The following is a 26,599-nucleotide window of genomic DNA, read 5'->3' on the forward strand; positions in this document are numbered from 1 at the left end:
TCACTCTGGGTCTGATTTGGTGAGCCGGGCCCCTCGGGGTCCGATTTGGTGAGCGGGGTAATCTACTATATAATTGTCTAAGGGCACTTCCGTCTTTCTGTCTCACAACACCGCTACGTCATCATCTCGTGAGACCGCAATGCACTCTTGGGACCGGAGCGCGCAACAAGCATCGGGTACCGGCCACTCCAGGTGCAACAAGCATCGTGTACCGGCCGCTCTAGGAGGTGCAACAACCATCAGATACCGGCCGCTCCAGGAGGTGAGTATGTAACTTTTTTATTTTAATTCTTTTTTTTTTTTAACAGGGATATGCAGTATACTATGTGACTGGACAATATACTACGTGACTGGGCAGTATAACTACGTGGCTCTGTGCTGTATACTGCGTGGCTCTGCGCTGTATACTGCGTGGCTCTGCGCTGTATACTGCGTGGCTCTGCGCTGTATACTACGCGGCTCTGCGCTGTATACTACGCGGCTCTGCGCTGTATACTACGCGGCTCTGCGCTGTATACTGCGTGGCTCTGCGCTGTGTACTGCGCGGCTCTGCGCTGTGTACTGCACGGCTCTGCGCTGTGTACTGCGCGGCTCTGCACTGTGTACTGCGCGTTCTGCGCTGTATACTGCGCGGCTCTGCGCTGTATACTGCGCGGCTCTGCGCTTTGTACTGCGCGGCTCTGCGCTGTATACTGCGGGGCTCTGCACTGTATACTGCGCGGCTCTGCGCTGCATACTGCGTGGCTCTACGCTGTGTACTGCGCGGCTCTGCGCTGTTTACTGCGGGGCTCTGCACAGTATACTACGCGGCTCTGCGCTGTATACTGCGCGGCTCTGCGCTGCATACTGCGTGGCTCTACGCTGTGTACTGCGCGGCTCTGCGCTGTATACTGCGCGGCTCTGCGCTGTATACTGGGTGGCTCTGCGCTGTGTACTGCGCGGCTCTGCGCTTTATACTGCGCGGCTCTGCGCTCTGTACTGCGCGGCTCTGCGCTGTGTACTGTGCGGCTCTCCGCTGTGTACTGCGCGGCTCTGCGCTGTGTACTGCGCGGCTCTGCGCTGTGTACTGCGCGGCTCTGCGCTGTGTACTGCTCGGCTCTGCGCTGTGTACTGCGCGGCTCTCCGCTGTGTACTGCGCTGCTCTGCGCTGTGTACTGCGCGGCTCTGTGCTGTGTACTGCGCGGCTCTGCGCTGTGTACTGCTCGGCTCTGCGCTGTGTACTGCGTGGCTCTCCGATTTATACTGCGCGGCTCTGCGCTGTGTACTGCGCGGCTCTGCGCTGTGTACTGCGCGGCTCTGCGCTGTGTACTGCGCGGCTCTGCGCTGTGTACTGCGCGGCTCTGCGCTGTGTATTGCGCAGCTCTGCGCTGTGTACTGCTCGGCTCTGCACTGTGTACTGCGCGGCTCTCCGCTTTATACTGCGCGGCTCTGCGCTGTGTACTGCGCGGCTCTGCGCTGTGTACTGCGTGGCTCTGTGCTGTGTACTGCGCGGTTCTGCGCTGTGTACTGCTCGGCTCTGCGCTGTGTACTACGCAGCTCTGTGCTGTGTACTGCGCGGCTCTGCGCTGTGTACTGCGCGGCTCTGCGCTGTGTACTGCTCGGCTCTGCGCTGTGTACTACGCGGCTCTGTGCTGTGTACTGCGCGGCTCTGCGCTGTGTACTGCGCGGCTCTGCGCTGTGTACTGCTCGGCTCTGCGCTGTGTACTGCGTGGCTCTGCGCTGTGTACTGCGCGGCTCTGTGCTGTGTACTGCGCGGCTCTGCGCTGTGTACTACGCGGCTCTCCGCTTTATACTGCGCGGCTCTGCGCTGTGTACTGCGCGGCTCTGCGCTGTGTACTGCGCGGCTCTGCGCTGTGTACTGCGCGGCTCTGCGCTTTATACTGCGCGGCTTTGCGCTGTGTACTGCATGGCTCTGCGCTGTGTACTGCGCGGCTCTGCGCTGTGTACTGCGCGGCTCTGCGCTGTGTACTGCACGGCTCTGCGCTTTATACTGCACGGCTCTGCGCTGTGTACTGCACGGCTCTGCGCTGTGTACTGCACGGCTCTGCGCTGTGTACTGCGCGGCTCTGCGCTGTGTACTGCACGGCTCTGCGCTTTTTACTGCACGGCTCTGCGCTTTATACTGCGCGGCTCTGCGCTGTGTACTGCGTGGCTCTGTGCTTTGTACTGTGTGGCTGTGCAATATACTACGTGGACATACATATTCTAGAATACCCGATGAGTTAGAATCGGGCCACAGTCTAATAATTATAAGACTACAGATAGTGGTTTGGAATTGTGCTGTACTGTCACTTTAAGAGCTGATATTATCTGACAAAACTTGTGACCTGGTGAGCTGATGTAGACTTCATAGGCGTTGGCATAGTAACTGTGTCTGACTGCGCATATCAATGAGCTAATCGGCCAGGTGGCAGTTATTTTTAGAAATTGCCTCAGAAACCAGCCCATTATAAACGTATAGGAAAATTTCTCTATTGAAACGCATTGAAAGACTTTTTTCAAACACAAATTGCGCAAAAACTACAAATCCGATCGGCACGAAAAATACTTAGCACACCTCTTGGGGACGCTGGCTTCGAAATGACACCTCACTGGAGTCTGTGAGTTTAGCGGTTCGGGCCGCATTACGTGCGGACTGAATAATAAGAATAAGAAGAAGTTTACCACGGTGGAATAACAGTATAGTGCTTTGTTCCAAAGCACTATAATAACTGCTGGGGACTGAGCCACACACGTGACTAGTCATACAGGCGGAACTCTGGTGGCTTGTCCCTGCCTGCTGACAGTCACTGTCAAGCCTCTCCCTGCGTGAGTGTATAGGCAAAGACTTGTCAGTCGCTGTCAGTGGGCGGGGAGAAGCAATTGAGGACCTGCCAGTACGAATAGTAATCCATGTGGCTCAGTCCCCTGCAGCTATTAAAAGTATGTGTTTCTCCAAAACAATGCGGCATTTCAGAGTCAAACATATATGACTGTGATCTGACAGCCAGTGCCTGATAAATGCTGCCCATAGCTAGCTGACACATTCACGCTAAAGAAAAAACTCTGATCTGGTACATTTGGCAACTCCTCCCCTTTTCTCTAATAATAATAATAGTAATAATTTATTTTTATATTATATACTGAAGTTGAAGAGAACTATATACAGAGGCATATCAACCTTATGGCTGGGATTTTAGTGTTAATGATTCTCGCACACGTAATATTCTACATTATAAGTTACATGTGTTTTACATTACACTCATCTTGCTATCTATAGTTATCTAGTGAGCAAGCCTGTCTCTCTCTGTGCTTTTGTTTCCAAACATAGCACCATATAATTAGGCTTACATGTTGTTAGCTGAGAAAAAGTAATACTTTCATCAAGATTCTAATTGTATCATAATGGCTTCATATAGACTAGCAACAGCCCTTGAGTGAGAAAAAATCATATAAAAAAACAGGTTGGCCAAAGAGTCCACAGGAATCGAATGATCAATGTCCATCAAATTGCCATGTGAAGGCTTGTTTTTTTGTGGGACAAATTGTAGTTTTGAATGACACCATTGCTTTTACCATATAGTGTACTGGAAAATGGTAAAAAAAATCCAAAGATGGTGAATTAGCAAAAAAAGTGCAATTCCACATTTGTTTTTTCAGTTTTTTTTTACCATGTTCACCAAATGCTTCAAATGACATGCACTTTTTGTTACTTTAGACTTGCTTCAATACTAACCCATCATACTAACCCATCGTTGACCCGCCACGGTCATGTGACATGGACGCCGATGCATGGAATTAGTTTCGCGCTTTCAGCGCGAGAGTGTTAAATGCCACTGTCAGAGAGAGGCACATGTCAGCTGTTAAAATCAGCTGACATGCCAGAAAAGATGTGGGCTCAGCCCCAGAGCCAACATCAAGGGGAGGACCTGACATGTGCAGTACAGTGAATTTTGTGAAGAAGTTAAAGGTGCTGTCTGGAACTGAATAATTGATAATCTATTAATATAAGCTATAAGCTTATCGGGGTTCCACCATCTAGCACCCCTACTGACCAGCTAAAATCTATGGTGGACAAACATTGCTAAGTGTTTGCTGCGAAGTTACATAGTTACATACAGTACAGTTGTGCTCAAAAGTTTACATCCCCCAGCAGAATTTTTGCTTACTTGGCCTTTTTTCAGAGAATATGAATGATAGCACCAAAACTTTTTCTCCACTTATGTTAATGGTTGGGTGAAAGCATATCTAGGACTAAGAAGCCAAAATGCAGAATGCATTGACTGGTACAGTTAGTGTGCGCTAAAAAAGTTGATCCCCGAAAAAGGGACAAACCTTTTTAGGCTGTTCTAGTGTAGTGTACGAAGCGGTAGCGAAACGTGCGTTGGAGTAGTGTGTGCGGGGGAATGATAGAATTATTACGTACCTTAAGGTAACCAGGAGACGTTCCTCTGGTGGAATGGCTCTATGGAGCTGTGTGTCCTGTCTCCGGATGGCTCCTTGGACACGATCAAGCAAATCCCGGAAAGAGTCTTGTGACATCCTTGTATATTCCGGGAATTTTTCTGGGTTCTCATTGAGCTCACCATACAAGGTGTGATATGCACCACGGCTCTCCCGCAGTTCTACAATGAGGTGTTGCCAAAACCGCCTACACCGTGTCCTTCTCTGTCTTTCCCGGTTTCGGTGTTGCTCCCAAGCAAACGCACATGCCAGAAAAATCTTGATGCTCAGATCCAGTTTGAAGTAAAAGCTATCCATGTGAAGATCCATCTTGTCACAGGATACAGGAGCAAAATCTGAAGATTTCAGCTGTCCTAGGGTCTATATATAGATTTCACATAATACACGCCCTCTGTAGTCCCATTGGCTGTTTCTTGTGATCTAGATTTTTCTCTAGTAAATTTTTTGCAACATGCGCACAAAAAACGCAAACGCATGGAAAACGCAAGCAAAAGCATGTAAACACAGCGTTTTAATGACGCATGCGGTAACCGTAAGCGGTTTTAAAATGCTGCGTTTACACGCGTTTTCGTGCGTTTTTCGTGTCCTTGCGTTTGCGGATTAAACGCTGCAGATTAAAATGCAAATGTGAAAGTAGCCTAAGATGGTGATTGATTCCATTTTTTAGGAAAAGCATGTCATTTGATGTTTAGTGTTCTCCTCTTTCATGAAATTACATGTCTGATTTTGCAACAGCAATGTTACGCATATAGTTGGTATTATTGATTTATCTTTGTCCAATTTCAGCTTTATTGTTTTTAATGCATATTTGAATAAAAGTTATAGTTTAGTTTCCAGTCATTTTTTGAGTTCTGTGGTATTTGGCTTGACCCAATGAGAGAGGCTACTCAAGCTACCGATATTATTAAGCTTATTTTTGTGTCAATGCAAATGCTGCCAAGAAACTTGGCAATAGTGGCTAGTGAACAGCACGGGCATCATGAAGAGCTTTAGTTCAAATCTTTAGTGAGTGAGTGAGTTTAGAATGTCTCTTCTCTGTGGGGGAAAGGGGAATCCTGAAACTACTGCCTCTTTTTTTATATATGCAACACCTTTCTGCCACCTCTCATTTCTTTTTTCATCCAGTTTGTTCTTGGACCTGAGTAGATGCCAACTACTTTTTGCAACTCAACGATTGCAGATTGTTGAAAATGAAAGTCTTGATGAATTCAAGTGTTTTAAAGAGTAAATGCACAATCAGAATTTTTTCTTTTTTTCTTTTTTAAACATTTCACTGTACTGTCAACTACAACATTCATAATACATTTTTAATTAAAATTGTGTGAAATCTCTGTGAAGATACATTCATCTCACAATACTTGAGATGTCGAAAACATCATGGAATCAAAGACCTCAGACTCTTAATAATGGCTGATTAAGCAAATTACAAATACTATTGTGTTTAAAACTAAACTTATATGATTAAAGAAAAAAATAAAAATGTATCTTTAATAGTGATGAGCTAATATACTCGTTACTCGAGATTTATCGAGCATGCTCGGGTGTCCTCCGAGTATTTTTAGTGCCCGGAGATTTAGTTTTTATTGCCGCAGCTGAATGATTGACATCTGTTAGCCAGCATAAGTACATGTGGGGATTTCCTAGCAACCAGGCAACCCCCACATATACTTATACTGGCTAACAGATGTAAATCATTCAGCTGCGGCAATAAAAGCTAAATCTCCGAGCACTAAAAAATACTTTGAGGACACCAGAGCGTGTTCGAGAAATCTCGAGTAACGAGTATATTCGCTCATCACTAATCTTTAACCCCTTCGTCCCAAAGCCTGTTTTCACATTTTTGACCAGGTCACTTTTGACCAGTGTCACTTTATATGGTAATAACTCTGGAAAGCTTCAGCGAATCTCAGTGATTCTTAGACTGTTTTTTGTGACACATTGTAATTTATGTTAGTGTTAAATTTAGGTCAAAATTTGTTGCACTTGGGAAAATATTGGATTTTTGGTAAAAATTATGCAATATTCAAACTTTCAATTTTTATATCCTTAAACCAGTGGGACAAAATCACTGGTGATGTAACAGAGGAGAGGTATGTGCCACTGCACTTAATGGCGTCAGTGATATGAAACAAGAATACTTTCCTCCAGCACACTATGTGTTGTAAAGGTTAAGTTATGTTATTGGCTGGTTTTAGTGGACCTTCATAGAGTGGGTGGGAGGAGATCCACCGTATCTCCACATGAAGAGTCCTGACAGGACCTGTGTGATTCAAGATCATGTGATCAGTCACATGATGGAGGAGTCACTTGGTATTGTGTTTAAAGGGAACCTGTCACCACGTTTTTTGGAAGATGGGATAAAAATAGCGTTAAATAGGGGCAGAGGTGGGCGTTACATTAGTGTGTTTGTTATGCGTTTATTACCCACCTAAGTTGCCGAAATACCTTTGCAAAGTCTCCGTTTTCGCCTGTCAATCAGGCTGGTCTGGTCAAAAGGGCGTGTGGTCTTCCCCCAGATTTTGCGTAGTTTTCCGTTGGTGGCGTAATGGTGTGCGCATGCCCAAGGTCCCGAATCCTCTGCCAGGGGATATAAAAGAGCGCGCTGTTCGTTATTTCATTGGTGATCGGTGGGCGCGGCCATCTTCCTTTGGCCGCACGTGCGCAGAAGCTGCGCTCTGCTGGCCGCGGCTTCAGGAAAATGGCCGCCGCGATATCCATCTGCGCACGCGCGGCATCCCGCGGCCATTTTCCTGAAGCCGTGGCCAGCAGAGCGCCGCTTCTGCGCACGCGCGGCCAAAGGAAGATGGCCGCGCCCACCGATCGCCAATGAAATAACGAACAGCGCGCTCTTTTAAATCCCCTGGCAGAGGATTCGGGACCTTGGGCATGCGCACACCACTACGCCACCAACGGAAAACTACGCAAAATCTGGGGGAAGACAACACGCCCTTTTGACCAGACCAGCCTGATTGACAGGCGAAAACGGAGACTTTGCAAAGGTATTTCGGCAACTTAGGTGGGTAATAAACGCATAACAAACACACTAATGTAACGCCCACCTCTGCCCCTATTTAACGCTATTTTTATCCCATCTTCCAAAAACGTGGTGACAGGTTCCCTTTAAATAACTGAGCTCTAGGAGCAGTCTTTGTTCAGCTATACTGGAGAGAGGATTCTCCAGTGATTTTTGGTCCTGAAGAGAGTCTGAACCTTTATTGCTCCAGAGCCGAGTGCTACCCGCATACATATGGACTGTGTTGTAGTTTTGTTTTGTGTTTTTTTTTTTCTGTTTTATCCAGAAAGGCTGCATTTATATTCCATTCTTTTTGGTTTATGATGCATAACAATAAACCAACAAAAGATTTAAAGATCGGTTGTTCCAATTTTTTCTACCTCCATATACCGCCACGTGAGTTGAACTACCGCACCAGTTAGTCATGCTATACAAAATAATTTATATATGAAATTTACCATATGTTTACTTCACATTAGCATCATTTTTTGAACATTTTTTTGTTAGGAAGTTAGAAGTAGGGATGAGCGAACCCCTGGATGTTCGCGTTTGTCAGATTCGGCGGCCAAACTGTAGTTTAAAGTTTAGTTCAGCATCCGAACTTGATCCCGTACTTGACCCTGGACGTAATAGAAGTCAATCGGGGCCCAAACTTCGGTGGTTTAACCCCTTCACCCCCAAGGGTGGTTTGCACGTTAATGACCAGGCCAATTTTTACAATTCTGACCACTGTCCTTTTATGAGGTTATAACTCTGGAACGCTTCAACGGATCTTGGCGATTCTGACAGAGTTTTCTCGTGACATATTGTTCTTCATGTTAGTGGTAAAATTTATTCGATATAACTTGCGTTAATTTGGGAAAAAAGCAGAAATTTGGCGAAAATTTTGAAAATTTTGCAATTTTCCAACTTTGAATTTTTATGCCCTTAAATCACAGAAATATGTCACGCAAAATACTTAATAAGTAACATTTCGCACATGTCTACTTTAAATCAGCACAATTTTGGAACCAAATTTTTTTTTTGTTAGGGAGTTATAAGGGTTAAAAGTTGACCAGCAATTTCTCATTTTTACAACACCATTTTTTTTTAGGGACCACATCTCATTTGAAGTCATTTTGAGGGGTCTATATGATAGAAAATACCCAAGTGAGACACCATTCTAAAAACTGCACCCCTCAAGGTGCTCAAAACCACATTCAAGAAGTTTATTAACCCTTCAGGTGTTTCACAGGAATTTTTGGAATGTTTAAATAAAAATGAACATTTAACTTTTTTCACACAAAATTTAGTTCAGCTCCAATTTGTTTTATTTTACCAAAAGTAACAGGAGAAAATGGACCCCGAAAGTTGTTGTACAATTTGTCCTGAGTACGCTGATACCCCATATGTGGGAGTAAACCACTGTTTGGGCGCATGGCAGAGCTCGGAAGGAAAGGAGCGCCATTTGACTTTTCAATGCAAAATTGACTGGAATTGAGATGGGACGCCATGTTGCGTTTGGAAAGCCCCTGATGTGCCTAAACATTGAAACCGCCCACAAGTGACACCATTTTGGAAAGTAAACCCCTTAAGGAACTTATCTACATGTGTGATGAGCACTTTGACCCAACAAGTGCTTCACAGAAGTTTATAGTGCAGAGTCGTAAAAATAAAAAATCATATTTTTTCACAAAAATGATCTTTTCACCCCCAATTTTTTATTTTCCCAGGGGTAAGAGAAGAAATTAGACCACAAAAGTTGTTGTGCAATTTGTCCTGAGTACGACGATACCCCATATGTGGGGGTAAACCACTTTTTGGGCGCATAGCAGAGCTCGGAAGTGAAGGAGCGCCATTTTACTTTTCAATGCAAAATTGACTGGAATTAAGATGGGACATCATGTTGCGTTTGGAGAGCCCCTGATGTGCCTATACAATAAAACCCCCACAAGTGACACCATTTTGGAAAGTAGACCCCCTAAGGAACTTATCTAGATGTGTTTTGAGAGCTTTTAACCCCAAGTGTTTCACTACAGTTTATAACGCAGAACCGTGAAAATAAAAATTCTTTTTTTTTTTCACAAAAATGATTTTTAGCCCCCAGTTTTGTAATTTCACAAGGGTAACAGGATAAATTGGACCCCAAAAGTTGTTGTCCAATTTGTCCTGAGTACGCTGATGCCCCATATGTGGGGGGAACTACTGTTTGGGCGCATGGCAGAGCTCAGAAGGGAAGGAGCGCCATTTGGAATACAGACTTAGATGGATTGGTCTGCAGGCGTCACGTTGCATTTGCAGAGCCCCTGATGTACCCAAACAGTACAAAACCCCCACAAGTGACCCCATATTGGAAACTAGACCTCCCAAGGAACTTATCTAAATGTGTTGTGAGAAGTTTGAACCCCCAAGTGTTTCACTACAGTTTATAACGCAGAGCCGTGAAAATAAAAATTCTTTTTTTTTTCACAAAAATTATTTTTTAGCCCCCAGTTTTGTAATTTTACAAGGGTAACAGGATAAATTGGACCCCAAAAGTTGTTGTCCAATTTGTCCTGAGTATGCTGATACCCCACATGTGGGAGGGAACCACTGTTTGGGCGCATGGCAGAGCTCAGAAGGGAAGGAGCGCCATTTGGAATACAGACTTAGATGGATTGGTCTGCAGGCATCACGTTGCATTTGCAGAGCCCCTGATGTACACAAACAGTACAAACCCCCCACAAGTGACCCCATATTGGAAACTATACCTCACAAGGAACTTATCTAGATGTGTTTTGAGAACTTTGAACCCCCAAGTGTTTCACTACAGTTTACAACGCAGAGCCGTGAAAATAAAAAAATCTTATTTTCCCCACAGAAATGATTTTTAGCCCCCCAAATTTTTATTTTCCCAAGGATAAAAAGAGAACTTGGACCTCAAAAGTTGTTGTCCAATTTGTCCCGAGTATGCTGATACCCCATATGTTGTGGTAAACCCCTGTTTGGGTGCACGGGAGAGCTCAGAAGGGAAGGAGCACTGTTTTACTTTTTCAACGCAGAATTGGCTGGAATTGAGATCAGATGCCATGTCACGTTTGGAGAGCCCCTGATGTGCCTGAACAGTGGAAACCCCCCAATTATAACTGAAACCCTAATCCAAACACACCCATAACCCTAATCCCAACGGTAACCCTAACCACACCCCTAACCCTGACACACCCCTAATTCTAATCCCAACCCTAATCCCAACCGTAAATGTAATCCAAACCCTAACCCTAACTTTAGCCCCAACCCTAACCCTAACTTTAGCCCCAACCCTAACCCTAACTTTAGCCCCAACTCTAACCCTAACTTTAGCCCCAACCCTAACCCTAACTTTAGCCCCAACCCTAACCCTAACTTTAGCTCCAACCCTAGCCCCAACCCTAACCCTAGCCTTAACCCTAACCCTAGCCCCAACCCTAACCCTAGCCTTAACCCTAACCCTAGCCCCAACCCTAACCCTAGCCCTAACCCTAACCCTAGCCCTAACCCTAGCCCTAACCCTAGTCCTAACCCTAGCCCTAACCCAAACCCTAGCCCTAATGGGAAAATGGAAATAAATACATTTTTTTAATTTTATTATTTTTCCCTAACTAAGCGGGTTTGATTTACTTTTAAAACACTTTTTATATCGGATTTTTATGATTGGCAGCTGTCACACACTAAAAGACGCTTTTTTATAGCAAAAAAGTTTTTGCGTCTCCATATTTTGAGATCTATAATTTTTCCATATTTTGGTCCACAGAGTCATGTGAGGTCTTGTTTTTTGCGGGACGAGTTGACGTTTTTATTGGTAACATTTTCGGACATGTGACAGTTTTTGATCACTTTTTATTCTGATTTTTGTGAGGCAGAATGACCAAAAACCAGCTATTCATGAATTTCTTTTGGGGGAGGCGTTTATACCGTTCCGCGTTTGGTAAAATTAATAAAGCAGTATTATTCGTCTGGTCAGTACGATTACAGCGATATCTCATTTATATCTTTTTTTATGTTTTGGCGCTTTTATACGATAAAAGCTATTTTATAGAAAAAATAATTATTTTGGCATCGATTTTTTCTGAGGACTATTACTTTTTTATTTTTTTGCTTATGATGCTGTGTGTCAGCTCGTTTTTTGCGGAACAAGATGACGTTTTCAGCGGTACCATAGTTATTTATATCCGTCTTTCTGGTCATGTGTTATTCCACTTTTTGTTTGGCGGTATGATAATAAAGCGTTGTTTTTTGGCACGTTTTTTTTTTTTTTCTTACGGTGTTCACTGAAGGGGTTAACTAGTGGGAAAGTTTTATAGGTTGGGTCGTTACGGACGCGGCGATACTAAATATGTGTACTTTTATTGTTTGTTTTTTTTTAAAGAAATTAATTTATGGGAATAATATATATATATTTTTCTTTATTTAGGAATTTTTTTTTTTTTTTTTTTTTACACAACTGGAAATTTTTTTTTAAACGTTTTTACTTTGTCCCGGGGGGGGGGGGGGACATCACAGATCGCCGATCTTACAGTTTGCATAGCACTCTGTGAGATCGGCGATCTCACTCATCGCTGCAGGCTTACAGAGCTGCAGCTGCAGCCTGCTCCTGACCCGGAAGTACTCCCTGCAGGACCCGGATGCAGCCCCGCGGCCATTTTGGATCCGGGGCCTGCAGGGAGGAGATGCTCGGTACAAGGTGAGTACATTCCCTTGTACCGATCGTCTCAGGGAAGCCCGCAGGGGGCCCCCTCCCTGCGCGATGCTTCCCTGTACCGCCGGCACACTGTGATCATGTTTGATCGCGGTGTGCCGGGGGTTAATGTGCCGGGGGTGGTCCGTGACTGCTCCTGGCACATAGTGCTGGATGTCAGCTGCGATAGGCAGCTGACACCCGGCCGCGATCGGCCGCGCTCCCCCCGTGAGCACGGCCGATCGCGCTGGACGTACTATCCCGTCGGTGGTCATACGGGCCCACCCCACCTCGATGGGATAGTCCAATGTCCAATGTCAGAAAGGGGTTAAAACTGCTGTAAAATGGTCATAGTAAGGACTAGGGGTCTGCAAAAGGAAGACAAATGGGGTAAAAGCAGGACAATTTAGATGTGAACAAATGTCAATAGGAAAATGACTTAAAAAACAGAATTAAAAAAATGGCGTTGGAGCCAAAAAGGTGGCGACAAACCCTGACAAAGAAGGCCGAGCACCTTCGAAACGTGTTGGTTTGTCGCCACCTTTTTGGCTCCAACGCCGCTCCGTACCTTAGTGACGTCACTTTGTAGGCACCAGTGAGCCGGCGCTAGCGGCCATCTTTTTTCTCCTCGCGGTTACCAGGGACGCCTTCGGCCGGGGCTCCCAGGTACCGCTACAGCTGCTGAGTCCTCCTTCAACAACCCCCCCGCCCTGCACGGACGCCGCTTCTTACCTCACAGCGGACCCCAGGTCGGGGTCCACTCAGGACGCTGGAATAGCGCAGCAATCACTGTAAGCACCTTCTGCATAGCCGATACGGGCATATACATCTATGACATTTTGATTCGTATGTCATCTACAGCAGGTGTATGCATTGAGTAGCGATCTAAGTACCATTTATCGTATACTATTGTTAGCCTCCTGCTGTCCATTATCATAGTACACGCACCCCTGAGCGCAGTCCACCTTATTCGCATTGCGATATTTTATTACCTACATTTCCTTCCCAGGATAGGCACAGATCCTGTGTGGCTCCAGCAGCTAGGGGTGTTCTATTCCACTGCCCACTCTCCCTGCCACCAACTTGTGTCCCCCCCCCCCCCCCCCTTGTGGCGAGCGCCATAGTGTGTGTAGTTCTCTCTCGCTTTAAGTATCCAACATTGTTTTGGTGCTTTTTTTTCGTGGAAAACTGATTTAAAGTAAAATACAGTTAAAAAAAATTAAAAATAACAATCTACAACAAGGAGATGGAGGTCCAATTTGAAGGACATGGATTAGATGGAAGAGGTGGAGGTTGACGTGGTGGTGTGGAAGAGACAGGGGAAAAGGAATCAACATTGTTTTTGTGTTTTTTTTTCTTTGAGGAGGAGTTTTTGTTTTTTTCCTTAAGGAATTGACTTAAAAAAACATAGAATTAAAAAAAAAATTAGAACCAGGAGGTAGAGCTCCAAGTGGAGGAGGTGGAGTAGGTGGAAGAGTCAGGGGAGGAGGATTCCAACACTGTTTTTGTGGGGGGTTGTTGTTTTTTAAGGTAACTGACCTGAAAGGATATTAAATAAAAATATAAAACAAATAACAATTTAGAACCAGGAGACGGAGGTCCAAGTGCGATGTAGGTGGAAGAGGTGGAGGAGGAGGAGGCATCCAATATAGTTTTTGGGGTTAGTTTCCCCACATTTGATGAGGACAGGCGGATGCACCTGTTTGTGATTACTCCTTCTGCCATGCTAAACACATGTTCCAACAGTAAACTTGCCGTAGGGCAGTCCAGCATCTCCAAGGCATACAGGGAAATCTCAGGCCATGTGTCCAATTTGGAGACCCAAAAGTTAAAAGGGGCAGATCCATCAGTTAGTATGTGGAGACATGTAGACACATACTTTTCCACCATGTTGTAATGTTGCCTCCTGCTAATATGAACTGTATTAGATAGTGGTGGTGGACGTTGTGGCATTCTAAGAAAGTTTTGACACATTTTGGCCATTCTAACTTTGTCTTCCAAGAGAGTGGCGGTGCCCTAGCTGTGTTTGCAACTTCCTCCTCCTCTTCCTTGTTCTTCTACTGAGCCTCCACTGTCAAGTGGGAATGCCATCTATAGTGCCTCTACCAGCATGCGCTTGTATTCACGCATTTTGCAATCACATTCCAGTGATGGAAGTAATTATGGCACATTGTCCTTATAGTGAGATTCAGCAGGGTGCCCATCCAGTAACCAGCACTGTTTAAATCCGGGCAACTCAGAATAGTTGCGCAGGCACAACATCATGTATTGGTTCATGTGTGCCAGGCTGCCCAGAGGTAACAATAAGCTTTTCTCAGTGGGAGGTGTATGGTCTGGGTCCTCTGTATCCCCTAGCTATGCTCCAGTGATACCCATACGCTGCTTTGAGTACCACCATGCGTTGAACAAGGTTCATCCTCCTCCGTATCCTACAAAACTGTCCCCGTGCTGGACAGTTGTGTACCTAGTAAAGTATCGCACCCTCCATGCCAAGTGTGGATGGCAGGCCTGGTAATGGAGTGAATTGACCTTTTTATTCCTGCTCTTCTTTTTCCTGTGCCACAGCTCATCCATTATTGCCTGAAGTTTTTTTCTAGCAGGCATTAAAGTAAGTGATACAGTAATGTTCATGATGGTGTCATCAGTACTGACCATGTTGTTGGAGTATTTGAAGCAGCACAACAATGCAAATGTCACTCATGAAGGCCCACTCATTGGTGGTGAATAGAGATGAGCGAATATTTCAATGTTCAGTTCAGATTACGATAGTCAAATTTACAATATTCAACAATTCGTTGAATATTCGCTGAACATAACCAAAGGCCATTCATGTTAATGGGAGGAAAAAACAAACGCATGCACAACTTCTTATAACGGCCCCAAATGCTGACAAAACACATCAAATGAGGGACAGACACTAGGAACGTGGCCTCAATTTACCCACAGTTCAAATTGTAGCATTGTAGCATGGGACTGCAAAAATTAGTAAGGCATGAGGTATTGGGGTCTGGGACAGCATTTACAGCTTTCAATTGAACGCCACAGTAAGACGAGGAGGGTAAGGGATCAGTATAGACCTCTTTTGCTGGGAGCCCTGATACCACATGCAACATCTCTACCTGCTTTCATGCTGAGCCACACTCAGGTGGCACAAATATCAGTTTTGTAGAGTAAAATTATCATAAAAATGTAAGGATAGTAATCAGTTTCACCACAGTAAAAAATATTATAATAGGGACTGACAGGTCTTCCACTACGCCCAATCCAGCAGATGGACACCCAAACACGAGTGTTCACATTTCCAAAAATTATTGGCAGACAATACCAAAATGGCATCAATTTCACCACAGTAGAAATAGTGTAATAGGGAACAAAAGGTCTTTCACTTCACCAAATCCATCAGATAGACACCCAGCCATGAGTGTTCACATTTCCAAAATTTATTGGCAGACAATACCAAAGTGGCATCAATTTCACCACAGTATAGATAGTTTAATAGGAACCAACAGGTCTTCCACTACACCCAATCCAGCAGATGGACAGCAAACCTGGAGTTTTCACATTTAAAAAAATGAGGGTCTGACATCACCAAAGTATAATAAATGTCACAAGAATAGAATTAGTATAATTGGTATCAAATACTCTTTCACTACAGCTATTCCAGCAGACATAGACCAACCATGACTGTTCCCATTTCCACAAATTTGTGTTAAAATCAGTGTCAGCAGCTGTAGCAGGCACAGAAGCCACACTAAATATATCACAGTGCAGTTACATGACATTAATGCATCACACTAAAAAATGAAATATCACCTAGTCTGTACAGTCTGCAATTGGGGTACAAATGTCCTTGGAGATCAACGACTTGTTAATCTTAATGAAAGTTACGTGGTCTACACTTTCAGGGGACAGCTGGCTGTGTTTATCCATCAGGACACCACCAGCAGCGCTGAAGACATGTTCTGAGAGAATGCTGGCTGCTGGGCATGATAAAGCCTCCAAGGTGTGTGAAAGGAGCTCAGGCCACTCATCCATTTTGGAAGACCAAAATTTAAAATCTTTCCTGATAGTATTCATATTCAGGTCTAGATAATCCTGCACCATCCTCTCCATTCGGTCTCCAAGCACTCTTAAGGTTGTGTAATTAGCACGTTTTGATACTCCAGCATTTGCGGGTCCCTTTCCAAGGTGGGATGCACCTGGCAAAATTTGGTTTCATAATGTAAATTTACCAGAGTGGCAGCCCAGTAGTCAACAGTATTCCTAATGAGAACTATACAGGGATCATGTTGCAGATTCATATGTCAGGCTCTACCATGAGGTACAAGCCAATGCTGTGTTGGTGGCTTGTTTCCTCAAACACAAACAACAGAGAGGGCAGGATTATGCTCTTCATCTGACAGTTGCTCACCCATCATCTCTTCCTCCTCCATTTGTTCCTCGTATCTTGCACCTTCGATAACAGTTTGTCTGTTATCACCAGCCTCCCTTGATTGCAGTAATCATCCCTCCTGCCTGTGTGAAGACAGTCTGGAATTTAGAGGCAATGTTATACCTTCTGCATCCTCATCTGCTTCCTCCTCTTCTTCTGGGATAACCATCTCCTCCCGCAGGCAATTCATAGTCTGCTCCAGCGTATAGATGACCAGATTAATTATGCTTTGTCAGCACTAACCATCTTAGTAGCCATTTCAAAACTGTGAAGAAGGGTGCAGAGGTCCATAATCTGTGCCCACTCCTTAACCGTGCTATGCGCCACGTCCGTACCCAGGCCCAGGCTATACAACATGACATACTGCATCAGGGCTCATTGATGCTGCAATAGTCACTGCAATATGTGCAGAGTGGAGTTCCACCATGTCGGCACATCGCCTATCAACCTGCTAACTGGCATGGACAAAGACCTCTGTAACGATGCAAGTCATTGATATGAGGGGCGCGAATGGCGGAAATGAGCACACAGCTTACATGCTTTCTGGAGCAGCTCACCCAGGCCTGGATAGTGGCGGAGAAAGTGCTGTACCACCAAGTTGAGGACGTGAGCCATGCAAGGCTCATGAGTGAGCTTGCTTCAGCGTAGGGCCATCACCAGGTTCACACCATTATCGGACACGGCCTTCCCTGGATGCAGGTTCACTGGAGACAGCCATTGATAAAGCTCAGTGTGGAGAGCTGTCAACAACTCTTCAGCTGTATGACTGCAATCTCCAATGCATGCCAATGCATGTCAATTTTAATACTGCATGATTGTGGTGAGCCCTGGCTGTGCAGTATGGAGGTGGTGGGGATTCGCTCTAAACTGTTGGAATGAGTGTCTGTTTAAGGCAGAGGTTGAGCGCACAGCTGGGGGCTCTAAAGGAGATAGAGAAGGAGGCAGAAGCATTGGAGGAAGTGTTAAATGTAGGGGTTTGTCCTGCACGTCTTGGGAATTCCAAGACTTGTGATGCAGCACCTTCCCCCATAGCCACCAGAGTCACCCAGTGCCCAGTCAGGAAGATGTAAGAACCTTGGCCATGCTTACTCTTCTAAGTGTCTGTGGTGAAATGCACCCTGGCAGACAGAGATTTAGTCAAGGAATGGGTGATGTTGTCTGCAACATGCTGGTGTAGCGCAGGCACAGCTTTACTGGTACTGGGGACTGCGATGGCCATCAGCTTTTGGAAACTGTCTGTTTCTGTCAGGCGGAAAGGCAGCATTTCTGTGGACAATAGATTTGAGATGATGTAGATCAACTCCTTATCTTTGTCATGCATAGGAGGAAACAATCTTTTACATGACCAAAACTGCGGAACCGTGGGCTGGCAGCTGTGCTGAGAGAGGGTGGAGTATGGTGAACTGGACAAACTGCTGGGCTGTGAGAGAGGTGCAGGCGGAGATGTTGCGGTGGATTGTGAAAGTTGTAATGTGCTCGTTCTCTGAGATCGGTCAAAAACAGCAGGCATGTCCGCTTCTGTTACAGCTCACAGTGGGATCTCAGTCAGCGTGACTGGAGTGGGTAAAGAATCTGATGTTCTGCAGTCGAAGACCTGCGTCTCGATAGTTGGCATGGTAACAGAGGAGGAGGAAGAATCAGCAGATGTGATTGATGGGGCGATGGTTGTTGAGGTCTGCTGTTACGCATTTTTGCGCAGTGGGATTCCCACAGTTACAAATGTTGATTGCGCATGTGAAGGATCATACATGTAGTAGTCAAATTATTGAACTTTTTAACTCAACTCCGATTTTTTGCAAAGTTGGCAGATTACGTGAGTTGGCTCACCCTTTGAGATGATCTACTCAGCTGTGTGCCTCTATGTTCATGCCAACTGGGATCTAACACCTCATCATCATCATTCTCTAAGTTATCACATTCCTAGCCCTTGGAGTCACCCTCCTTCTCTTCCTGCCCTGACAGCACAGTACATTCCACGTGAGCCTCAGATATCTGAGTCTCATCAGGATCACCTTCCCCCAGGGATTAACATCTGATAACAAGGGTCAGGATGCTGTTCAGACCCTACTTCATCCTGCCCCGGATCCAAGCTAAAAAATGTTGGGCATCAGTGCAGATTTCCTCCTCTTGACTCTATGAAGCTTTTGAGCACACTTCTCATGACCATGGCATAGAAAGTGTGAACAGTAGTGATGAGCGAGTATACTCATTACTCGGGTTTTCCCGAGCATGCTCGAGTGGTCTCCGAGTATTTTAGCATGCTCAGAGATTTAGTTTTCGTCACCACAGCAGCATGATTTGCGGCTGCTATATAGGCTGAAAACATGTGGGAAATCCCTAACAAACAGGCAACCCCCACATGTGTTCAGGCTATCTAGCAGTCGCAAATCATGCAGCTGCGGTGACGAAAATAAAATCTCCGAGCACGCCAAAATACTCAGAGACTACCCGAGCATGCTTGGGGAAACCCGAGTAACAAGTATACTCGCCCCTCACTAGTGAACAGCTCTTCAAACTCATCCATCTCTTCAACCAGTCAGTTGTATGGTTGAAGAGTTGGGGAATGGGGGGAAGCAAAGGGAATTTGGGTGCCACCTCTGTGGACTGTACTAGGTGTGATGTTGAGGTGGAGGAAGGGGAGGAGAGGTCACTTGAAGCTGCACTTTCCATGCACTTGAGCATATGCTCTTTCTGGGCCAAATCAACAAGGCGTACCGCTGTGCGTCTGCCAAAGAAAGGTAGTGAAGTAGCCCATCCAGTACCAGAAGATGTCAGATGTCTTTGCATAGGACGTGACTTTGTTGGTTCACTAGTGCTTTCACTAACCTTACCCCCTACCCCACGTACACCTTGAACACCAAGCCTGATTCTCCATCCACCATGGCCTCATTTTTTCCCAGGCATGTTGCTCAGATACTGTGGTAGGGACACAGTATTTGGAACAAAAAATAGATTTTAAACTTACACCACTTCTGCAAACTGCAAAATTTTAGCAACAGTAAATTCCAAGGTGAAATATGGCATGCAGTATCACGTTAGTCACAGAAGAAAGAGTTGTTAGAGTGTGGATGTGGCTTGCATGACAAAGAAGATATGCTACAAACAATCAAACAAAGACAGATGTCCCCTACTGTATGACGTTAGGAACACAAGAACGTTTTGGTGGCCTCTGATTAAGGCCTCTATAACACACTAGATGCTACAAACTATTTTAAGTAAGGTCTCCTATTCTATGACACTACGAACAGAATACTTTTTTGGTGGCCTCTGGATCAGGCCTCTATAACCCACTAGATGCTACAAACTATTTTAAAGTCAGGTGTCTTACTGTATGACACTAGAAACAGAAGAATTTTTGTGGCCTCTGGATCAGATCTCTATTGCACACTAAATTATACAAACTATTTTAAAGTCAGGTTCCCTACTGTATGACATTAGGAATACAAGAAATTTTTGGTGGCCTCTGGATGAGGCCTCTATAACGCACAAGATGCTACAAACTATTTTAAAGTCAAGTCCCCTACTAAATAACACTAGAAACAAAAGAATAGATTGGTGGCCTCTGGATCAGGCCTCTATAACACACTAGATGCTACAAAATATTTTAACGTCAGGTCCATTGTATGACACTAGGAGTAGAAAACATTTTTGTGGCCTATGGATCAGGCCTGTATATCACATAAGATGCTACAAAATCTTTTAAATGAGGTCCTATTCTGTATGACACTAGGAACAGAAAAAATTTTGGTGGCCTCTGGATCAGACCTCTATAACACACTAGATGCTACAAACTATTTTACAGTCAGGTTCCCTACTGCATATCATTAGGAACAGAAGAATTTTTTGGTGGCCTCTTGATCAGGCCTCTATAACACACTAGTGCTAAAACAACATGTCCGCTGTTGATATGGAGAGGGACATGTGATTTCAGTAGCCAATGACACAAGTCGTGGTGTCAGGACATTGTGGGTGTTTCCTGCGCCTTGATTGACTAGCCACAATGTGCACACATAAACTTAGGAAAAAAACAAACAAAAAAAAAAGTTTACAAGAACGATGTGCCTCTGAGCATCGCAAACCCCTTCCCCTTATAAAAAAAACCATGCAAAAGGCTCATGTTACACCACCATTATCATTGCAAAAGTGCTGAAAATACTTTTGTGGCAACGCAAATATTTTCCCGCACATTTTACCGAATGTTACCAATTTTTACCGATTTTATAAAATTTTGCTTGTGTTTCTGACCATGAATCTGAATGTGCCATATTCATGATGAATTCATGTTTAGAGATCGCTTTCTGAACAAATTCACTCATCACTAGTGGTGAAGTGATGCTCTGCAGAGCGACTCAGCTATGCATTCTCCAGCCAAAGCTCCACTAAAGGTTTTAGGTACAGTACTCTCACAGACATGGGGGCAGTGTATAACAATTGGTTGTATGCACAAGACTCCCACAGATAAGGGGGCATAGTATTAAAAATTGGTTGTAGACACACTTATCTCACAGACACGGGGGCAGAGTAAAACAATTTGAAGAGTAGAACAATTTGTTTTTACACACACGATAAGAATGCACAGTAGAAAAAATGGTTGTAAGTAGAGATGAGCGGTGTTCGAGTCCAACTGTTCGCCAATTTCAAATTCGAGCTGTTTTGGGCGGTGTTCGAGTCGTTCGACGAACCAGAACAATTTGCTTAAAATTCAGCTGTTCGAGTTTCTGTTCGATAACTGTTCGTTCACCAAAAGCCTAGCTTGACTTGCACATTAAAACTGTTTATCATTGTTAATGGACTGTTTCAATGTATAGTGGGCGGGGGATAGATCTGTGAGGAAATAACGCCGATCTCCAATTTTTTTTTCTTTCCCCCATTTACAGAGGGGCAGTGCAGTCTCTCAGCCTATCAGCAGTGCACACAGCAATGTGCATGTGATGCACACAAGCAAGGGCATGTATCATTGGCTGTGTATGTCACATGTCCTTGCCCTATAAGAACCAGCCATTTGCCCCGTCGCCACCATTTCCTCACTGCTGCAGCTTAGTGTTAGACGGCACCGCTGCTGCTGTGGGCGCTATACAGACTAAGAGTGTTTTTTTGGAGCGAATTGTCAGAGAGATAGGTTTAGGGAGTCGGGAGGAGTCGGGACTAGTTGTAATATCAGCCCTTTTCAGGGTAGGTTACAGCAGTTCATAGCACTGTTTGCCAGGCAGGTCTGAGCCAGTGCTGTGCAAGTGTTTGTCACAGCATTTGGTGTAATCTAGCTCAGCCAATCCTTTTGGGCTAGTAGCATTGTCTGATAGTCATCTGAGTAGCCCGCCTGTGAAGCTACCTACACCGCCTGTGTATCTCAGTTTTTACAGCATCTAACCCAGGAAATCGTTTTGGGGTTTTGGGCTTAGTAGCAGTGTCTGCAAGTCAGTAGAGTAGCCCGCCTGTAAAACTAACTACACTGCCTGTGTATCTCTATTTTCACTGCATCTAATCCAGTTAATAGTTTAGGGCCTAGGAGCAGTGTCTGCACGTCAGCAGAGTAGCCCGCCTGTGAAACTACTGTAACTATACCGCCTGTGTATCTCAATTTTTACTGCATCTAATCCAGTTAATAGTTTGGGGCCTAGGAACAGTGTCTGCACGTCAGCAGAGTAGCCTGCCTGTGAAACAAACTATACCACCTGTGTATCTCAATTTTTACTGCATCTAATCCAGTTAATAGTTTTGGGCCTAGGAGCAGTGTCTGCATGTCAGCAGAGTAGCCCGCCTGTGAAACAAACTATACTGCCTGTGTATCTCAATTTTTACTGCATCTAATCCAGTTAATAGTTTTGGGCCTAGGAGCAGTGTCTGCACGGCAGCAGAGTAGCCCGCCTGTGAAACAAACTATACCACCTGTGTATCTCAATTTTTACTGCATCTAATCCAGTTAATAGTTTTGGGCCTAGGAGCAGTGTCTGCACTGTCCGACGAGCCCTGGTGCAATGCGTTATGATGTATAACCTGGGCCAATGAGCTCAAGAGGTGGGGCAAATTATGCTGCAGTAGTGGTCTCAGATCAGGGACCTATGCACCCTTCTGCACAGTTTTAAAATGGCAACGAGGATGTTTAGTGCTGACGATGCCATTATCAGCATGACCATTCCGGTGATTTACATGCTGGAGCACACCTTACACAGTGTTCGGAGTCAGGTGGTGGAACAAGAGGAGGAAGAGGAACAGGAGGAGTCGTATGCGGAAGGGATCATATCTCAAGAAGGTTGGCAGCATCAAGGCGGCTGGCATTGGAGGCTGGGGGAGAGGGATTACCGAGGACGCATGGTAGCAGCCAAACTGTTGAGGAAGGTGCAGGAGGCGAGGACGAAGTGTAGGACGAACTGGCGCTGGGCATGGAAGACTCATCAGATGAGGGAGACCTTGATTAAATTTCTGTTGTGCGAGGTTGGGAGGAGAGGGCTGATTAAGGAAGCATGATTCTCACCTCGCCACCACCAAGACAACAAGGACTTGGTCCTCCTGGATGCGCAAGACACATGAGTGCCTTCTTGCTGCACTACCTGCAACATGACCCTCGGATTGTCAGAATCCGAAGTAATGCCGACTACTGGGTTGCCACAATCTTAGATCCCCGGTACAAAAGCAAATTTGGCAAAATAATTCCTGCCATAGAAAGGGATTCACTCATGCAGGAGTATCAGCAGAGACTGTTACAGAATCTAACATCGGCTTTTCCACAAAACACCAGTGGTGCACGTAGTCAATCTCTGAGTTCTAGCTTGCCAACCATGGGACTATCGAGTCATCACTCTAACCGTAACAGCAACATCGTATCTGGTGGTAACATCAATTTTTTCCAATCGTTTCAAGATTTTTTTTAGACCATCTTTTGCAAGGCCACAGGAGACAAGAAGTCTGACGCACAGCCAACGCCTAGAGAGGATGGTACAAGAGTATCTCCAAGTTAACATCGATGCCATGATGGTGGAACTGCACCCTTGCTCATTTTGGGCTTCCAATCTTGAAAAATGGCCTGAGCTCGCTGCAGCCAGCGTATTTTCTGAATGTGTGTTCAGCGCTGCTGGTGGTGTGCTGACAGATAAGCGCACGCGGCTGTCCAGTGACAATGCAGACAGACTAATGTTCATCAAGATGAACAAATCCTGGATCCGCAAGGACTTTTCTACCACTGTGTCACCTTGGGGAGACTAAAAGCTTGATGATTTTTGAAAATCACCTCACCAACCGTTTTAAAAAACTCTGTCGAAATTGATGCCACTTAAGTGGTGTCTGTGGCCGAATTTTTAAAAAAATGGAGACTCTTTTATTTAGTCCCCTTGCTGAGTTTTACATGACGTTGCCATTGTCAATTCTAGGTGGGTGGGGTCGTCTGCAGAGTTGTTTACTCATACTATGGCCTGGGATTCAGAGGTCTGCTCCAAAGCTTCAGTGTCTGCTAGTCAGCAGAGTAGCCCAGCCACCCACCGCCTGTTTACCTAACTACTATTTTGTAACGGCATCTAGCCCGGGAAATCCTTTTGGGCCTAGTAGAATTTAGTGCTACTCAGCAGTGTACCCCACCCATGAAGCAAGCTACACCGCCTGTTTACCTAAGTACTATTTTTTAACGGCATCTAGCCCAGGAAATCCTTTTGGGCCTAGTAAAATTTGGTGCTACTCAGCAGCGTACTTCACCCATGAAGCAAGCTACACCGCCTGTTTACCTAACTACTATTTTGTAACGGCATCTAGCCCCGGAAATCCTTTTGGGCCTAGTAGAATTTAGTGCTACTCAGAAGCGTACCCCACCCATGAAGCAAGCTACACCGCCTGTTGATCTAATTACTAATTTTTAACTGCATCTAGCCCAGGAAATCATTTTGTACCTATTAGCATTTTGTGCTAATCAGCACAGTACCCCACCCATGAAGCAAGCTACACTGCCTGTTTACCTAAGTACTATTTTTTAACGGCATCTAGCCCAGGAAATCCTTTTGGAACTGGTAGAATTTGGTGCTACTCAGCAGCGTACTTCACCCATGAAGCAAGCTATACCGCCTGTTTACCTAACTACTATTTTGTAAAGGCATCTAGCCCGTTGAAATCCTTTTGGGTATAGTAGAATTTAGTGCTACTCAGCAGCGTACCCCACCCATGAAGCAAGCTACACCACCTGTTGATCTAATTACTCATTTTTAACTGCATCTAGCCCAGGAAATCATTTTGTACCTAATAGCATTTTGTGCTAATCAGCACAGTACCCCACCCATGAAGCAAGCTACACCGCCTGTTTACCTAACTACTATTTTGTAATGGCATCTAGCCCAGGAAATCCTTTTGGGCCTGGTAGAATTTAGTGCTTCTCAGCAGAGTACCCCACCCATGAAGCAAGCTACACCGCCTTCTTTCTTTCTCAATCTAACCCCTCGGCTCTGGGGTGTGCACTCTCCCTCCAGCTCTCTCCTTCTCACAGGTGGACTACCGGGTGTTTTCACACTGTGGCAAATCTTTTGGGCCCAGGCATAAGAAGTCGTCGAGGTAATGGATATGTGCCACCTTACAAACGTCCATGATGACCCATTCGAGGAAGCAACTAAACGCCTCAAATAGTGAGCAGGATATGGAGCACCCCATGGGCAAACAGAGATCTATGTAGTATGCTCCTTCACAGAAGCAGCCCAATGGGAGGACACTATTCGGAGGCACAGGTAGTAACCGGAACACCCCCTCAATGTCTATTTTGGCAATTAGGGTGCCCCTTACCAACTTCTTGACCCGCCTGATTGCCTCGTCAAAAGAGGGACAGTACATAGTACTGTACTTGGTTCCGCGTCGATGTTGTCGTTTACTGACCTGCCCCTTTGATATGACAAATAGTGGATTAGTCTGAATATATTGGGTTCATCCTTTGGCACAACTCCCAACGGGAGTACCACTACGTCTTCTAAAGAAAATGTTCTGAATGGACCCGCCGCCATTCTACCTAAAGATATTTATTTTTTTATTTTTTTTGTCAAGACGTCTGGGTGTTGGTAGAGTGAGTTTAGATTTTTACTCCAGCCTTTCTTGATTTTAGAAGGGCATGACATGCCTATATCTGTGCCTCCTCCTCCTTTTACTCCTCCATCTCTTTTCTTTTTGCATGACTATATGTAGTTGTGACTTTTCCATGTGTTTGTTGTGTCTTCTGAGCAGTTTGTCAGCTTATGGACACCTTTTAAGGTGTTTTCTATGTGTTTTCCATGTGTTTGTATGTGTTTGTGTTTGCCTGCCATTGGTTTCAATGGGGTTCGACGGTGTTCATCAAACGTTCGACGAACAGTTTGTCGAACACATCCCTGTTCAATGAACCAAACTGAACCCGAACACTAGGGAGGTGGCTCATCTCTAGTTGTAAGCACACTAATCCTACAGTCAAGGGTGCGGAGTACACACACAAAGGCTGTTTACAAAACTGTTTTTTAGGGACCACATCATGTTTGAAGTGACTTTGAAAATGCCCAAAAGTGACATTTTTCTAAAAACTTCATGCCTCAAACTGCTCAAAGCAACATTCATAAAGTTTATTAACCCTTTAAGTGCTTCACAGGAATTAAAGCAATGTGGAAGAAAGACGGAGCAATTTAATTTTTCCAGCAAAAATGTCTATTCAAAACCTGAATTTTGCATTTTTACAAGGGTAGCAGATGCTTCACAGAATTTTATAACATTGAGCTGTGAAAATGATAAAATACATTTTTCACACAAAAATATTGCTTTAGCCCCAAATATTTAATTTTCACAGCGGTAACTGTTATGACCCCAATGGCAGAGGGTCTCAGAAATAATTACTAAGTCTGCAAACACAAAAAACCAGCTCATAGGGCAGTGGTAACTGAGCTGACCATATATCTAATCCTAGCACCACAAATAGCAGCAGCCGGGGAACGTGCCTACGTTGGTTCTAGACGTCTCGCGCCAGCCGGAGAACTAACTAACCCTAGAAGGGAAAATAAAGACCTTTCTTGCCTCCAGAGGAAAGACCCCAAAAGTTGGATACAAGCCCCCAACA

Source organism: Ranitomeya variabilis, chromosome 3 (assembly GCF_051348905.1).
Source record: "Ranitomeya variabilis isolate aRanVar5 chromosome 3, aRanVar5.hap1, whole genome shotgun sequence".
Lineage (NCBI taxonomy): Eukaryota > Metazoa > Chordata > Amphibia > Anura > Dendrobatidae > Ranitomeya > Ranitomeya variabilis.